General features: G+C 37.0%; 1 long non-coding RNA gene across 1 annotated transcript; it reads right to left on the reverse strand.

Annotated features, from left to right (window-relative positions):
- Nucleotides 1–7,261: 7,261 nt before the first annotated feature.
- LOC139738250 (uncharacterized) lies at nucleotides 7,262–8,943 on the reverse strand. Its single transcript, XR_011711427.1, has 3 exons — nucleotides 8,918–8,943; nucleotides 8,386–8,439; nucleotides 7,262–7,299 (listed from the first exon to the last, which is right to left on the reverse strand). It is a non-coding gene; the product is annotated as an uncharacterized lncRNA (long non-coding RNA).
- Nucleotides 8,944–14,474: the final 5,531 nt, after the last annotated feature.

Genomic DNA, 14,474 nt, shown 5'->3' on the forward strand with positions numbered 1-14,474 from the left:
AGGAATAGTTTTGAAATGGTTACTGAAAGTTACGCATTTATAGGATGTGCTTTATAAATCTATTATCTTTGACACAGAAACAAGAAAGTAAATAGAAATTGGACCTGTAAATAATTTTTGCTTGAGCCACTAGGAGGATATCATTAGAATACGGGAGTCGATGGCGACAGTGCGATAATGTTGCTTAGCCAAGAATTTTTCTTCTTTCTTTCTTTTTTTTAATACAAAAGGATATTCCAGGTAAATTGCAATAATTCTTCCAATCTATGTCTCAATATGGTGCGTTTACAAAAGAAAAGAAAGGAAAGAAAAAGAAATACATTAGGGCAACATCGCGTATGGAACATTCGTATAGTCTGATTATATACAAATTTAGTTATCCAGTTTGGGAACATTATTAGAGGACCAACTCTTGGTTAATCAACAGCTGTTTTCCCCCCACTTACCCGCTTGGAATGGACGAGCTTGTTGTTAACAAACACCTCCATTTCCCCAGTGGGTCCTCAGGCCCGTTTGCCCTCCTAAAAACCGTAAGCAAAATCTAATGAGGCAATGCGCTTATATTATGTTTATGTCGATGTAATGTACATATGTGCGAATAATATCCGCCGTGCATGTTTTATTTGATATTCTAAATGTGGAACACAATCGATACGGATGTACGTAGAATAATGTTTGATCCGGGAGACAAGTTGTGGTAATGATTGATTTTGCATGAACTATACCAATAACACAGTCAAAACAAACACAGTTCACATGACACGGATTTCATTTAAATTCATGCCATTTATTTAAATCGTGTCTTTTATTCAATACTGCTTTTCTTTAAAGGAGAAATCCACTACAAAATATCATAAGAAAGAAAAAAAAAGACTCCCTGTAGAACGGTGCAAAATTAATTAAAATCGGAAAAGAAATAAGGAAGTTATGACATTCTGAAAGGTCAAAGTTTTTCGGAAAACACTTTTTGACAAGTCGTTATGAATATTCAATTCAGCAAGTAGATATGCTCTCACAATTTCTTATGAATTTCATATACAGAAATGAAAAAGAAAATATCATATTTCATCACTATAAATTTTATGATTATGTTCAAAACCATTATTAGAATCGACATGAGATAAAGTTCGGTAAATTTATGTTTACTTACCACGATTACCTTATCCCCAAATCTGCTTTTCAGCTTGGAGGAAAAACGGTAGAACTGCGGGTGATGGGTGAAAATATGCAAAACATAATTATGTTCGAAGTTATATGTTAATTCCTTTTGAATTCATCGAAATGCAAGAGCACAATATACTTCCTATATGCATGTAATGTATGTTTATCTTTTTATATAACTATCTCTTTCTTTCTCTGTCTCTTTGTATATTGAGAGCTTGCTTCCAAAATGTGCGAAATCCACTGAAGCTTTCCTTTTGGAAACAAGCTTTTCATAATAATAGACAGAGATTGTTCTATATGTGTGATATGTGGGATACTGTTATTATCCATAGCTGTGTGTGTGTGTGTGTGTGTGTGTGTCTCTCTCTCTCTCTCTCTTTCTCTCTCTCTCTCTCTCTCTCTCTCTCTCTATATATATATATATATATATATATATATGTTTTAAAGAGTTTTAGCGGGCCAATGTTAGGGAGAAGGCAACTATCGATGAGATAATGTGGACAAAAGAATCAGAAACACTGATGGCTTACATGCATCACCTCTAAATTTACATCTGATGTTATCAACTTTACGAACAATTCAGATTTTTAAAGTAGGAGGTTGCGGCTTCTATATACCGAACCTTTAGCAAATTCTGTGGATTTAAAGAATTTAACATACACTCAACACCTTTATGTACTCAGGCTATACTTTGTCTCTGTCGGTTCAACGATCTGAAGACACGCAGACAGGAACGAGAAACGATGTTTGAAAAGATCCACAGGAGGGGATGGGATGAATTAGCATTCGCAACATTTCTAAAGGTTGGCAGAAGTTTTCTGTAACAGTACTTTTTTTTTCAAGAAGCTTACGGACATCTATGGTATTTTAAGAAAATTATTCCCTGATTGAAATTAGCATGAAATTAGAAACAAAACTACGGTTATTTAAGATACTTACCCGTGAGACGTACCCTCATGCACTACCGCTGAAAAAGAAAAGACATAACGGAGACGAACCTCAATTTCTGGCATCACTGTATACCATTATGTCATTCATTGTTCTCATGATATACCTATAAGAAGGTACAATAGATTAATTATGGTAACCATTACAAACAGTAACATGAATTTCCCTGCACGGTGTAAAAGCGATTGATATACATGCATCAAAATCTTAAAACCCGAGCCAAATTGGTCACATATAGATCTGCACTTGTGTATTCGGTACAAGTTCCTGTCCGGCATACGGCGCATTGATCCGCTATAGCATGCTTCATCTTAATCGTGAACGATCTGGGACATTTACCATCAGGTAAGGTATTGGTAACTGTTGTATGGCTCGGTTGATGGGGGGGGGGGGGTGTCACTTCCAAAGAGAATGATTAACCTTATTTTAAATGTTAGATTTTGCTCTTCTTGAACACATGATAATGATAGAAAACCTAAATAGCACTTGAGCCACCGCAGAATCCCTGTAAGTAATAAGTATCCGGGCCTAAACGTTGTCAGATTCGGTAGTACAATCTATGTACATTCAAAGCGCAAGAAAAGGCAGTGAATGTTCACGATGCGTGCGTAACACATCTCAGACAAGAACTGAGCTGGGCATTTTGATGATGCCATTTGAATTACAGAACTTCAAAAATCTCCGTCGAAACGTTTATAAAACAAAGAATCTTACCAATATTTTACTGTAACTTTGACTGGCATGGTGAATTTGTGCGCGTTTGCTTGAGAACAAAACGCTTGTGGCAGTCAAGCATTTCTCGTCACCACCGGCGCCGTGCGGGAAAGGTCGATTGGTGCCAGGCTTCGTAAAATATTTGTTGTGGGCCTATTGTACGCTGAAGATATTACGTAATATACTAGGCCCTACCAGTTGAATAGGTCACAACGTTGAATAGGTCACAACCCGTCATGTCGGGTTGAAAACTTGATGTCAAGGCAGTAGTTTAGGTGTATTGTGTGTACGTGGTTTGTGTGTGTGTGTGTGTGTGTGTGTGTGTGTGTGAGAGAGAGAGAGAGAGAGAGAGGGAGAGTGTGTGTGTGTGTGTGTGTGCGTGTGTGGGTGGGTGTGTTTGAATGTTGTTTTGCTGAAAATTTTAATGTAACAATGCCACTGAAAGAAAGTTTTCATATAGATTGTAATGAAATGATATATATACACTGTATATATATATATATATATATATATATATATATTGTATAGCACATTTCAAAAAGTCTTCCTCAAAATCAAATCAATTATAGGTTTGAACCCACTCGCTTTGTATCATTGAATTCTCAAACATATAGTGACATAAATGTATATGTAGGTGCACGTTAGGTAGTCCTGTCTGATAATATCATTATGAGTCACAATTTAAATTCATTCTTCTGAATATAGCATGCTTCTTTTCTTTAGTGAAAAAAAAGTTAAAAGTTACAACTGTAAAACCACCCTTAACCTCATTCACATAACATGTCTCCGAGTATGCAGTCAATACAAAAAAAAAAGAAATTAAATTAAAATAAAAAATATGCTCAAACACCATAGCATGTATACCAATACGTGACACTATAAAGACTCTAAAGACAATCAAGGTAAAGTTGTAAGGCAAATTGTCTTCTCTTGTGTTGTGGTGAGGCTTCCTTCCCAAGTGGAAATGGAAAGTCCGAGGAGAATTTACAAAAAATTAAAGATTTCTTATAAATACCGTTTTACGGATTGACATATCAGCATTTATCAGTAATCTCTCAGCTTAATCACATGTATTATTATGAGCTTGATTTGATACTTTGTCTCCAACTTTTTTGTTCTTTTGTTGTTGTTGTTGTTTTTTTTTTTGGGGGGGGGCACTTTGGGATTATAAGAAGTCAGTATTGTAAGAATTATTATACGTCATGTATTGTGTGTGCATTAGGCTGTGAAATTTTAGGAACAACTCCAACGAACAAAAATCAATGTATAGAAATACCGTGGCACTCTTATTTTATCTCAAGCTTCTAAAATTTCATATAATACGCCACCACTCACACGCACGCATGCACACACACATAATACACACACACACACACACACACACACACAGTCATGTACAGTACTCATTACTCTCGTACACCGTGGTGGCACGCGTTTGCACACTCCATGTTTTTATCTAACACTATACAAATTAAACATGAAATGGTGGTATAGTTTGGTTGATCTCACTTTATTTTCTTTAACCGTACATAAAACTTATAAAACAGACGACAACTTAAACATGTATATTTTAGAAAATGTGGTATATGTGGAAGAAAGAAAATATCGCACGTGCTTGTTTAGAAGCTATCCGCTAAGGAATAAGAAATTCAAAGGATCTACATGCACGTGAGAGACTGCTCTGGTATTACGTGTACAGCATTGTACCAAGGAAAATGCAATTTCAAAGCAATATTACATATTATAACTATTGATTTAGATTTGGAATCCGGCTAACTTTAGGTCTAGAGACATTTTAATCTCATGTCGAATGTTCAGACACTTGGATGGTGCAAGCATACATGCAACTAGTGGTAAAGAACTCATCACAGAAAAAAACAAAAAACAAACTCCGGAGCTTTTGTGTGGAATCTTATAAGCAAGAAACGAGACCAGGAAATGGATCTGAAATACAGAAGGGATCTATTATGATCGAATGATAATGATAACAACAATATCAAAAATAACAATAACAACAATAACAACAATAATAAAGAAATGCAAACATATACACTGACAGAAAAAAAAAGAGTTGATACACAACTGAATCTTTCAAGCTTGGGCAATTTGGTGTCTCCTTCTGGAATAATCGAGATGAAACCGAGCAGCCGGAACTACTTTTGAGTTACATCTGTCATGATGAGGATAGCCACAATGCACGAGCTGGAGCTGTTCAGCTGTGAAGAAAAAATATGAGAGGGAAAAACAATCATTTTCACAAACATCGTCGTCCAGCTTCATTGCGATACAGACAAAATGAAGAGGAGGAGGAGGAAGAGGAGAAACATGGCGACAAAAAGACCACAGCATGCAGGAATCGAAAGCACAAATATACGATAACGATGTAGTGTTCAGATATGCAAATTTCAGAAAAATTAGAAGGAGGACAATGTCATCCAGCCAAAGGTCAAATCTGTGCAATTATTGTTCAAAATATGCTTGAAATGAAATAAATCAATTTCGTCATTCGGTCGAATTCACTTTTGAAATGTCTTTGTCTTTACTCAACTGGATGTATATACAAAAAGCTTCAAGTCATTATGAAAAGAAATAATTACTACGAAATTTTGATTTAATCTTGCTTATGAATATATACCGCATTTTGGACTATGGGTAAGTTATTCGGTCTGTAAAGTGCAACTTCAATTGCCAACGTGTTGGTGATTTCACGAGTCTCGGGAGGGTCTTAGCTGTAACTGTTCTCTGATATTCAATGAACTCTGAACATAAATAAGCGACAACTCCGTCTTTCTCACGGCGAATCAAATGAATTATTGTTGGTAGGTGGCAAACCTCAGTTACTTATGAAAAAAGAAAATAATTCCGCAGTGCCTTCCAATTATTATGTATAGTTTCACAGGCAATAAAATCCAGGAAACATGTGGTTATAGGTCAAGAAAAGCACTCAAATTTCTTGATGTTGCGATGGAAGATTAGAAAATAACCAAACCAGGAAAACCATCAATATGATCATAGTAGAGAAGGGCTCACGGATTTTAGTAGCCTCTGACAAAATGCTTGATACTCATACCTGTTTCAGCGAAAGATAGCACCTTTCACTTAGCCGAATTTACGGCGGCCACGATCTTCTGCAACTTTTCATCGTTGTCGATCATACCGTCTCCGTTCTAACATCGATGAAGGCAATTTTCGAAAGAAAGAAAAAAGTAGGCATACATGGATTTCGTTACTCTAAGTACAGCACATTGTTACTTGACTACCGTGTTTTTGTTTTGTTTCGTTTCGTTTTTAGGATCATTCTGGCGACAACCCCCACCCCCACACTCCCCGGAACATATTAATTGCAATCTAGGTTAGTCACCAAGTGTTTTATGTCTGTGTCACTCTGCATAGAAACCGGATACAAACACTATACATTATGATGTTATCTCGTAATAACGTTTTGAGACGATGTCTCATTTTTTACTTTTTAAGCGTAACGTTTATGACTTTACAAGATTTTAAGTTACTATACCTATTGCTGATGTTAATCATAATAACCATTCCAATATTTATATTTTTTTAAAGACTGAAAACGCTTCAACAATATGTCAACAAAATACTAGCAATCGACAATATTTACTAAACAAAACAAAAGAGAAAACCATACAATACAAAACAAAACAAACAAGCAATGACGTTAAACTTATCAGATCATTAACCACCAGTGGAATTAAGTCAGAACTATAAACTGTTATAACTACCATTACACCAAGAAGCTGTTTACTGATGAACTTTGTCAGTGTATACACTGCTTAGACATATGTCTAAGCAGTAATATACACCGTATAAGCAGCCTGAATTCATCATAAAAATTACTGGACTCTCTCCGTGTCTATTATAGGCTTACATGTAGTTGTATAAATGGTTGAAGGCGCACTGTAAATGCAGTGCATGTCAAAGCATATACAAGCACAGAATGAAATACATTGTACCTGTGTACAGATGTGATGTATAATGTGCAAAAGTAAAACCAACCATCCTTGAATACATTGCGAGAGAGGTCATTTTGATCACAGATCGAGGTGATGAATGGGGTGTATAATGCCTGCATGCTGAGCTGGAAATAAAATTTGCGTATTGAAGGCTGCGCAAAGATAGGTTTAGCAAGGACAACGCAATTTCCCCATGTGTGCCGGAAGAAAGGTTCTGGAAAGTGTAAATGCGATTATCATTCTAACTATAATACCGGTAAACTCATATCAATACGGTGGATAATCGTGTGAGTAAAAACAAACAAACAAAACAAAATACAGCATGAAGGCCCTAATGACAAGGAGAGTCGTTTAACAAACAATGACAATGCTGATCAAATAGTTTTATGAGTGGGATGTGCAATTACACATGCAGTGTATTAACCTTCTTGGAATGGACGAGCTTGTCATTGACAAACACTTCCATCTCTCCTGTCAGTCCAGAGGCCCTCTCTCCCTCCTGCAAATAGGGAAAGACAATAAGATACAAAATGAACAATAAAAGGCTGATGATTTGTCGATAAGGTCGTAATAATTGTGCTGTGAGATAATGCCTGATACTGTATCTGTATACATATGAGAAAGTGGCTATAACTTTCATGGTTAATGATGTTGGATTAGCACAAGAGCGAATAAATAGCCGGAGTAGTTTACTTCATCAAAGCCAGAGGCCAAAATCGCATGAACTGGTAATCATTATGAATCTGATTGTGTAGAACATGTATAGTTTAGAATAGTGTATAGAGGGAACGCGCATTAACACGATGCAATGGTGAAACATCATTAACCACGGCATTTACAATAATACTGTAGATTAAACACCCATTACCCACGGAAGAAGTCGTGACTATTTGCATGGTGCACGATCGCAAATCTTATTCAGGGAAAGGAGACAATACAAGGATCAGTCTGCATCTGAACTATAGTGTATTTACGATGTTGCACAGCAGTGCATGTTATACCAAGGAGGTACTAGCTCGCCTAGTACTGTACCTCTTTAATTAATTATGATGCTCATGTTTATGGCCCAGCTGGGACAATGTTGAAACCGAGCATTGCATGTCAAAACTACACAGCACATCAGTTCCGATGGTGTGGATTATTCATTTCCTTTCAAGTCATTTATTTCATCATTGTTTTCTGATTCAGATAATTATTGTTTCTCACTCATTTGTCTGTGAAACAGTACTGTAAATAATTGTCTACATCAAATTATGATTATGAATAAGCTATACTAATTTTATATCCTATGCAACGGTTGTTCATTATAATAACTTTGCAACTCTGTAAAAATATACATCGTCCATGCCCTTACATTCTTGTCGTATTCCATGATATTGCTTTATACCAGAGCCGGCATGCTGAACAATAATTAAAACATAATACACTGGTAGATACAAAATCCCAGCCTAATATACACACTAAGCGCAACTATAGTTGTCTGTGATGACTGCGAATTTGATGACTGGTTTCTCCACAGCGATGATTACTGTTTTTAAGGTAATAATTAAAAAAAAAAAAAAAAATCCGATCGATCTATACTCACCACGTCCACATCATCCCCGAATCTGTCTTTCAGGTCCGAGGATAACCGGTAAAACTGTGTATGGTAATGGACAATTTCAAGTACAGTGTATATTTACCAGGTTAGACCCGCTGCATAATTAACTCCCCTTCATATCTTCATATCATTCAATAGACATTGTATAACACAAACACACTCAGTGCTCTTGCATGGTGTTTGCGTTCATTTCTTTAGTTATCATACTCAGCTTAATTACAGAGCTTTCAATGCCCGGTGGTACGATGTGGACGGAAAATATAATGTGTGTGTGTGTGTGTGTGTGTGTGTGTGTGTGATGAATGGACAAAATCAATGGCAATGGAACACGTCATGATCATCTCTAAATGATGTCTGTGTATTATGATCAACTATATCAATAATTTTGACAATAAAAACGTAACATTATTCCGCATATTATTATTACTGGTACTATTTAAACACAAAATGACTTTCTGATTGAAATCATATATTATGGAAAATATGAAAAGACCCCAAAGGATGAAGTTATACTCACCCGGGACCCGTACCCTCATCCGCCACTGAAAGAACAAATATGAGGTATAGATAAATTTACTACAATATCCTCATTTATCATCATCATTTTATTTCATTTTTAGCAAATAGCAGCTATAATCATAATGAACATTCTCTCAAAGAGATGTTGCATTTTCCCAATAGAGTTAATAAATCATGAACAAAATAATGCTTACATCCGAGTCCAGTAAGAAATGATTCAAGACAAATTTGTCATTGCTCGGAGTGGAAGTATTGCGCCTGAACGTATATCGATGCATGCCTAAATTTATGATCATGTGAGGGGGACAGGGAAGGGGGGAGATAATCTAGTGCGAGAATGATATTAATTATGGCGAATGTCACAGACCTATAGAGAGCGCGAAGAGTGAACGCACAACAACATTCTGACATTTAAACTTTCCTGGAGACTGTTTAGTATGTTGGGATTTCATTCAAACCTATGCGTAGCACGAGCCAGAAAGGATATCGATGGATTCCGAATACACTCAACGCGGAAGATGGTCGAGGTACAGACGTACAGGTGTACTATGTGACGCAAAACGTCGATCCCACATTTTGTCGTTCGCTAAAATCATGAAACTATGAAAACTCTACTCGTATCATGTCAAAAATCTCAATGGAAAACAAAAGGATCAAACATAATACTTACCAGTATTTCACTTTAATCTTAACTGGCATTTTGAGATCGCACGGGATGCTTGCAAAACTTCTCGAAAAGAAAGTCGATTCAAGCGAAAACAGTCCAGAACGTTATACCGACTCTATCACACACCACACCCGAGAATTCTGCAGATTATGTACGTTCCCCACGCTGTGATGTTTATCACGCCTAATCGATTTGGTTGCGCGCGTATTGTGTGCGAGCATAATGATGTATTTTATTATCAGTGAAGTGGAAATGACTCTCTTTTCAAGCTTTCCTGATATTACGTAATACAACGTACATTGATTAGGTCATAGAAGAGAGTGAAAAACTGAACGCCAATGTGTGAGTGCCCCTCAAAAAGAGATTTTTTTCTCCTACTGGGGAAAATCTCTTTGGTGCCCCTCGAGGACAGAATGTGTCTGGCAGGAAGTAGTCTCTTTCTCATTTTGCTTGTATTCTTGATGTTGTGTGCAGGGGCGGATCTAGATTTTGGCTAAGGGGGGGGGGGGGGGGGAATGTTAGGTCTTGAGAAGCAGAAAAAAAAAGAAGTCTTCACAATTTTTGCTGCCACCAATTCGCTGACAAGTAAAAAACAAACAAACAAACAATTCGTCACATAGCTGCCACTTCTCCTCTGACAAGCAAGCAAACAAGCAAGCAAGCAAAAAACAAACAAACAAACAAACAGAACAAAGCTGAAGGGGAGGGGTGTTAAATCCCCCATAACATCCGAAGAAAAAGAAAGCAATAAGGAGTCCAAATGGGAGGGAAACCCACCCTACCCCACCCCATCTCGGTAGATCCGCCAATTTTGTTTGTACAATCAAGGACGTAGACCTGCTATAAAGGAGGCTCGCCCGTGTTACATACCTCCACGGTAGAAATGATTATTCAAGAATGTAGGCCTATATAAAAGGTAATTCATCTCCTTGGTACAATGCTCGAACAAGTGAAATATTCTATTCCGGGTTTTGTTTCGCTGCTTTGTTTGTTTGTTTTTGCCTGCCTTTCTTATTGTTGCCTTCTCGCCTTGTCGTTGCATTATTGTTGTTTTTTCTCGCTTGTGTGTTTGTTTGTTTGTTTGTTTATTTGTTTGTTTGTTTGTTTGTTTGTTTTTGAGAGAGGGGTCGGGAGTCACGTATGGTCGCAGAATAACAACTTTGGACATTTTCTTCTCTGAAGTAAAATTGAAGTGTAATGAGGCAACATAAACTTCTGTCTTTGTATAGATCCCATGCGAACAGGTGGAAAGTCCATCAGAGACCTTTAGAGATTCTTGTTTGTGGTTTTTAAAAGGATGCATATTGTTTGTATTCATATTCCTTTTATTTAGAGGTGTGGGCAACACAATAATGGATCATAATGTCAGGAATGTTTTAAAATACGATATTACACTTCTACATCAATGACAATCGGAAGATTTACATGCCTAGATTTACCAACGACAAAAATGCATAGCAGGCAATACAATGAATAGACGGAACTCAGAAACATGTATGGCAGACCTGTCGTATAATGGACTTGGCTAATTCTTATATTATGCCAATCAATTTGTTTTCTACATGGGATCGTTATGTTTTATGTTGTGTTGACAAATACCCCGTTAACGATAGTACTAATTTGCCAGGACAATAAATCATGTTCATACAAATCAACGTTTTATACATTGATCCATTTGGACCTCTCTGTAGGCCTATAGATTTCTGATCTGGGTCATTTCATAAAAATCATCTCTATGGGTTTCGAGGTAGTCGTCCGAAAGAAATTTTGTAATGGTTTCTGTGGGTCTGCGGGTCCAATGATATCATTGAAATGATTGTATTCATGTTTTGTTGAAACTTACGTGATTCAAAAGTCCTTTAAATTGGTATGTACTCGTGCGTGTTATGTATATTACTTTGTATTACTTTATATGGAAATAAAATCATTTTGAATTAAATTGAATTGAACAGAAATTTCCTTATAGTCTATCATGAATTCACTCTCCATTATGAGACCTTTAAACCTGGTGATCTTATTGTTCAATATAGTTTTTCAGTTGTCTATCAGGCCTCATGGTGTGAGGATTTCACAGAAATTATCTGATGGCCCATCATTTCACTTTCTATAATTATGATATTTCTATAAATACATTATCATGTAGGTTATTACTGAAACCATTAGTCCTGATGGTTCTAATCCATCACCCAAATAGAATTTCGACCCGATACAAAATCAAATTGACCCCATTGGTGATCTCATCACAAGTAGCCTACACTGTCACACAGTGTCGTTTTAGCCACAATTATTTATCTATTTTTTTTTTTGGGGGGGGGGGAGGGGGAATCAACTTTTCACGCAACTTTTACTGCAACTATCACCCTGTAGCTAAAGAGTCTCAACATGCATCATGCATATTAGTGCATGAAATAAAGTCAATCAATATTAGGTTGTTACTATACAATGTACTTGATGTAGTACATTGGAAAGATTGATTATCGATAATCCATCTAATTTAAGATAAACTATAGTATTTTACCACAGAACTATCATAATGTTTACTCTGTCGAAAAGAAAGAAAAAAATGCCCAGAGAAAAATCGTTCACAACTTTCTTGAGATACTTAAAACTCGTTTTACAGCCTTTGCGGGAAGATAATTTCATCTGTGCAGAAGGTATGCATTTATAAGTAAAATTTAATCTATACATTTTCACACACATTGTGATTAGCTGCAAAGAGTTTAAGTAAAACCAAATTAATCGACATGAAGTTAATATACCTCCGCCAGAGATAACTGATACGCATATAGGTAGCTCGTGAATTAAGTTTGTCAAGCCATGGAAAAGACTATACAAGGTAGACTGCCTTCAAACATAATCTCTTGTGCCCCGTAAAAAGAAGACCCCCCCCCCCATGTATAAGTTAGTGGACAGGCATAATAATGGTGAAAGTCAGAGGAAATTACTCTCACAGAACTAGGATAGGATATTTTGTGCCACCACTTTGTGAATTGACGACTAATAGGCCTAAGTGCTAACACTGAATCGAAAGCAGACGAGTCGATGAGTGATAGGCCCCTATATACATAACAAATTAGTAAAGCCACAAAAAGAATCCTGACTACAGAACCCCGGTATCCATGATTATGGTATATACATACAAAGACTTTGCATTGTGTTGAGCGTGTTCTTGAATAAGAAAAATAAAAGTAATCCTTCATTGGTAGGGAGCTAAAGGTTGTTATAGCTTGCAATCCATTTGATTACAGATAAGTTACTAGTAGTATTATACTAACAGTCGTGATGCTTACTTAATCGATAAGTAAGGGAAAAATAACGTGATTGCCGAAATAATAATCGTGAACTCGCATTTTTCTTGATATAGGCTTAATTAATTGTAATACTTCTTCTTCTTCTTCTTCTTCTGATTAAGTCTGCCTCCTTCAATAGACTGAAGATTCTTCAGACTGATTTACCGTGCGTTAAGATAATCTAATCCATGTAGAAGTTACTCTAATTGTGAAATTCATTGTATAATTTTCTGCATGTGATCAGCAGCAAAAAGTTTAAGAGAAGCCAAGTTGATAGACAAGAAAAGTTGGCACCTCTGCCAGAGGAGAACACCGGATACTGTAATGAGTACATTCTTTACCATTCTTTTGGGCAGCGGATCAGTTACAGGTATATTAAATAGCGCCATCTATGTTTCTAGCGAAATAGAATCGTTTACCGTAGCGTAGGAACCGTGGAGAAGTTGGTCCTGTGATCGTGGACTGAGCTCTTCGTAATTTTGATTATTTTCTGAAAATGAGGTGGAATCAACAAAACTCGGTAAGCATGGACTTCAGATGGAAATGTCGCTTTGACGTACCCGGTTTTACAGATGATTATGAAATGCTTGTGTTGTCGGGGTATCATTTAACTTCCACTCGGAGCTCGGCCTGTTCGGTTCGTCTGTATGCAAAATAGCAATCAATGGGGCAATCTTCACACATACAACGTAACAGCCCAGTCGCTGTTCCCCGCACGGCATCTGGTCGGGCTAGCCAGGGGAGGGATGATACCAAGTGGATACTGTTGTGCCATTTGTGGCTCGCTACGACTTCCAATTCGTAGTACAATTTTGTAAATACGAATAAAGTAGTACGCGACTCTTCTTTGTGTGTCTCGTGCATTTAACAGTTTCAGTATTTCAAATCTAGAATCATAGAAAAAAAAAAATTCCAGTTTGTTTGCCCATTTTATGCACACAGATTGCTGAGCAATGACGCCAATGTCCCCATATGGCCTTGACCGAAAGATCGGTCTGTATCTGTCCGTCGGGGAATGTTCCGCGGAGACTGCGTCTGGCTTCATGGATCCCCTCCGTATACAGTGTTAATGGCAAAATATAAAAGAGTCCTCCGGACAGACGGATCTTTCTGTCTACATATGGCCATGCCCCAATGACTATGTCCAGTGGCAGTGATAATCATTGCACAATGAAGACTTTGCTAACACTTACAAATTTTCGATCAGGGAGGTGGTTATCACCACCGTCTGCTCCAATGGATTCCTTGACAAGTTTATGATGGTTATTGCGGATATTTTTATGTCAATGTCGGTATGATCTATGCAATTTGATTGGTGGTCTTGTTGCATTGACGCTCCTGTGTTTGACAGTTCTTCCAAATTACATACATACCGGTACATGCTGTGTATATGAATCAAGAATATTCCACCAACAAGCTCACTTTTGGCAAACTGTAAAGTTTTATATGTGTGACAATTCTTTCAAATCAATGGCCATATATCTACATACATCTGGTTCCCCTTTTTTCTCAAGCTCAATCTGTATTAGTGAATGGCATAATATTTCATATGCCTGCTGGAGACGCATTACCTTATTATCACATCTGTACTGACTTCA

Source organism: Diadema antillarum, unplaced genomic scaffold (assembly GCF_040938485.1).
Source record: "Diadema antillarum isolate AM-2024a unplaced genomic scaffold, OU_Dant_1.0 seq00000731_RagTag, whole genome shotgun sequence".
NCBI classification, from domain to species: Eukaryota; Metazoa; Echinodermata; class Echinoidea; order Diadematoida; family Diadematidae; genus Diadema; species Diadema antillarum.